General features: G+C 34.5%; 1 long non-coding RNA gene across 7 annotated transcripts; it reads left to right on the forward strand.

The window, feature by feature from the left end:
- The first annotated feature begins 321 nt into the window (after positions 1-321).
- On the forward strand, positions 322-3,527 carry LOC126876048 (uncharacterized). Of its 7 annotated transcripts, none has more exons than XR_007693902.1 (5): positions 322-378; positions 431-706; positions 1,650-1,772; positions 2,263-2,351; positions 2,455-3,527. It is a non-coding gene; the product is annotated as an uncharacterized LOC126876048 (long non-coding RNA). The 7 variants fall into 7 exon arrangements; XR_007693901.1 differs by lacking the exons at positions 322-378; positions 431-706 and adding exons at positions 713-992; positions 1,147-1,210; XR_007693900.1 differs by lacking the exons at positions 322-378; positions 431-706 and adding an exon at positions 713-1,017.
- Positions 3,528-4,700: the final 1,173 nt, after the last annotated feature.

Genomic DNA, 4,700 nt, shown 5'->3' on the forward strand with positions numbered 1-4,700 from the left:
AACGGGCCCTCGAGCTAGCCGAACATGTACTGCGGAGACGCATCGACATCTGGCAATCATCTTACTCGAAGAATAGGGTCTGCGTGTGGCGAGCCACGGGACAGAAACCGTTGGAATGTTTACTGTCGCGTGTCGCCACGAATATTTCTTTTAAGGAGAGCTATAGAATTACTCCATACCTTTGTTAGGCAAAGCGTTCATCCCGTGACCGCGGCTACGTTCGGCGACTGACTGTCGCCTCGAACCCAAGCTCATTATCACGACTCTCGAACAATTACAATCGGGTTGAATAACTACAATTGTTCAATTACAGCTTGTTGCGGGATTATCCAAAATTCCAAAGGCTCCGGTGTTCTTTCATCTCCGACATATATATTGGTAGATATAAGTGAGAATTATATGTATAGTTATAAATGTTGTTTGTTTACAGGTGGATAGCAAAAGTATTTGGTTTCGTGGGTGGCGTACAGGTGCCTTACAGTTCTACGGTGCGGATTGCTATTCCTTGGACTAAAAAAATTTCTTTCGAGATGAGTCAGATTATTGTAACGATCATGCATGGGAGGATTTTCTGCAGAGATTCAAAATGCTCTCTGGATTCCTCGTGAAACGTCTGGACAACACCTACATGTACTTCCATCCGTCGTTCAGAGAATGGTTGATGAATTCGCCATCCGTTCTGCACACACATACAAAAATAGTTAATGTATATATATATTATTTATTTTTATTTTTTTTTTTTATAAGTTTCGTTTGGACCTGTTCCTTTGTACGAAGACTGTATCCCTGTATATAATATAATATATATAATATGTTATGATTATGTTAGTTGTTATTTATTATATATATATTTTCCTTATCTCTCTCTTTTTTTTTGTTTGTTTTTTTTTATTAGTACCTAACATTGCTATTATGATGCTGTATTACATTGCATTGGCTATTATTTGTATGTGCGACGAATTTTTCAACATGGCCGCTCGCGTGTCTCTTTGGTATGGCGTTGGTTTAATGTCAACAGTAACGTGTTATTGAAATAGCTAATTAATTGTTAATCATTATAATTTTATTTAGTAGTGTTTTTGTAATATTGTTTTGTATTTCATGATATTGTCTGTGTCAATACCGTGTGCTACTTTAATGTGATAGCATGGATTGTATTGTCACCGAATTTCAATAGTCATTGTTTTGATTATACGTGACTTGCATTTATGTAAGTCTTGTTTAATTTAGTTAATGTTTTGTGTATTGTGTTACCAGTTATTTTCGTGTAGCATAACTTTATTCCTCTGCACCGAGTTCAGTCATGTCTTGTTGTTAATATTTAGTTAGTCTATCAATTTCTAACCTATTTCTGTGTTTATTGACTTTTCTTATTTTCCCTATTAATTTATTATTGCATGTACTTGCTATTTGTTATTATTTTGTGTATGATATGAATTAGTTTCCTTATTAGTGATTAAATTTTATTTGTTAGATTGACATTGTAATTTCTAACCCATTTCTGTGTTTATTAACCTTTCTTATTTTCCCTATTAATTTATTATTGCTTGTACTTGCTATTTGTTATTATTTTATGCATGATATGAATTAGTTCCCTTATTAATGATTAAAATTTATTTGTTAGATTAACATTGTCTGTAATTCTTCAGATTCTGCTCTTTCGATGCTGCGTCACTTACCTGGATCGTTCCCACAACATCATCCGATTCTTTGATATGCCTTGGATACTTACTACGGCTGCCTTCAATCGTCTTATATCTGTGGTCATAAAGGTGGTGTTTAATTTATTTAATTCAATATGTGTATAATGCATTGTATGCGCGACCGCTATTAGGCATTACAAAATAACATAACAATACTACGTAGATTAATGCATAACAAAATATCCTTTTACTCCGGTTATATTTATTACTAACTCTCAATTAATCTATCTTGATTATTTTCTAACCGCTTTCTATACTTTATCAGCTATTTTATTTCTTCTTATTAACCTGCGAAATTCATGCATGTACACTTCCTTGTATAGTGATTAATTGTTCACGAGGTAGGTTGCACTTTCACTGTTTTAGTTATTCGTTGAACTAACACGTTTTACGTTCAAACAGTAATTGGAGCACTCGTAATAAACCTTTTCTTTTCAAGTTTCCGCTATCTGTGTTATTCAACGAAAAGTGCCATGCTTCCACAGTATTGTTATAACATTTAGTACTGTTGTATTTTGCATTAAGGCAATTGAAGTTAATTTGTTCATTTATTTTTCAGCTGGCTGTTGTACATGGTGTTCCGCAAACAGGGAGCCATAACCTATTTTGCACGTAAACCTTCTCGTATGATGATTACTTGTTCACAAGGTAACTTTCACTTTCACTCTTTTAATTATTTATTGAATCAACACGTTTTATATTCAAACAATGATTGGAGTACACATGATAATTTTCTTTTTTTTCTTTTTAGGTGTTCACTATCTGTATTATTCGACGTACAGTGTCACACCTCCTTTTGATTTATCCACAATATAGTTATAACATTTAGTAACCTTGTATTTTGCACTGAGACGATTGAAACTAATTTATTCACTTATTTTAGGTAGCTGTCGTACATTATGTACCACGAACAACGATCCATAACCTATACTTGCACGTACACTTTCTTGTATGTTGATCACTTGTTCACAAGGTAACTTTCACTTTCACTAGTTAATTATTCATTGAGTTAACACGTTTTATATTTAAACAATAATTGAAGCACATATAATAATTTTCCTTTTTTTTTCTTTTATGTTTTCGCTATCTGTGTCATTCGACGAACAGCACTACAACATACACTACTGCACTACGTTGCCCACTGAAATCACTTTATTCATTGTTTATTTCGATTATGCGCTAGTTTTAACTTGTTTAAGTGCACCGTTCGCGGAATCCCTTTTTTACTTCAATCTTGACGTTTTGGTTCTGCAAGATTTCTAGCACTTTGTGTGGTCCAGTATATCGATCGGAGAATTTTCCTTTACTAGGTTCTTTTAGTAAATATATCGAATCTCCTATTTTAAAATCTTGAGGTTGATTCGTCGATCGTAATATTTGATCTTAGTTTGGATTTTATCAAATTTTCTCTTGCCATTCGTTGTACGGTGTAAATTTTATTGAACAGATCTTCGAGATATTCTGAGTATGTTGGTTCCATGTTCTCTTCGATTATTACTTCACCAGTAGGTTCTCTGGCTAGATGTCCAAAACTAATTCGTGCGGGGAGAATTTCGTTCCTTTCCTTCATTTTAGTTTTTATTTTGCGCCAAGACGCAAGTTTACTGACATCGATCCAATTATCCAATTGCTTGCTAATAGCATTCAAAATACAAATTTTTGAAAGTGCCGCAGCCATATTAACCCAAAAATATTTTGTATATAGTATAGTGTGATACTATCTATATTTTCCTGGGGGAATCATAAGATCAGCACTACCTACTATGTTACCTACGTCAAATATTAGATGTAGTAACCAATAAAGTATTTTTAATCCAATTATAATCCAATGGCTAGCGTATTCAAGTTTTTATATATATCTTCAACTGGTGATTCCCTATTTTCTCCCTTTTGATTTCTTTGGGCTCGTTGAATTGAACCTTTATTTTTCTCTACCTTTTCAGGATGAATAGTTTCACTGGAAGTGCTTATTATAATTAAATTATTATTTATTTGTATGGAACGTTTAGGAATATTTTTGGTAGATTTGGAATTATTCTTTGAATTTTTATTACAAACCTTTTTGCTTATAGATTCTGTTTTGGATTTAGGGATAGCTATATTTTTATTTTCTATAGTGTGATCTTCTTTGCAATTTAATGATTTGGCTTTGAGTTCGATAAAGTTTCCTTCTGATGGTTTTATAGAAGTTTTTGAGTGAGATACACTCGCTATCTCTTTTCCTATTATGGTTGAGACATTCACGAAATTCGTGGAGTCTTGCTTTTGTATCTTTGCCAAGTTGAACGTGGAGAGGCAATTCGCACTTCCCAGCGGGTCCAATATCTCTGTGATATTATGCAGTGGATAAGCATTGCCTGTCGTCTCGTCGTTCAATTTCCTAGTTTCTGCTTCGTCTGAAAGTTCTTTGGCACTAATATTATTTATCTTGTTTGGTAACTCAGGAAATTTCTCACTCATGATCCTGTCTATGGCACCGTGCGTCCTCTTATTATTTAACGTGACATTATCCCTTATCACAGCAACGGAATGGTGTTTGCATTGAAAAGTTGATTGGTTGAAATGATCAGCATCTCTCTTTTGATTTAGATCTCTATCGAGGTGTTTATTTATGCATTTTTCTTCCCAAATTATTGCTCTTGCTTCTTTTCTAACATTTTCTTCTATTCCCGGGTTGTTTAGATGTTTCCGCGACGGCGGTACAAATCTCCAGTTCTGGCGGTTGTTTCGGTTATAATTATTCGAAGGTGTCGAATGTTGGTATCGAATTCTATTGTTCACTTGTTTTAGTTCTCGTGTTGCTTTCACGGCTTGGCGGTACGCATCGTCCAAGGATTGGTATCCTGCTATCTTTACTCGTAAATACACCTCGTTTGGAAGCCCCTTAACGAAAGCTTCCCTCGTGTCTCGATCTATCCTATCTTAAAATACGGTGCCGTACTCGTACCTTTCCCCGTTCATTATCGCCAGTCTGAGATCTTTGACGCGTCCTATGTA

This window comes from Bombus huntii, unplaced genomic scaffold (assembly GCF_024542735.1).
Source record: "Bombus huntii isolate Logan2020A unplaced genomic scaffold, iyBomHunt1.1 ctg00000062.1, whole genome shotgun sequence".
Classification (NCBI taxonomy): Eukaryota; Metazoa; Arthropoda; class Insecta; order Hymenoptera; family Apidae; genus Bombus; species Bombus huntii.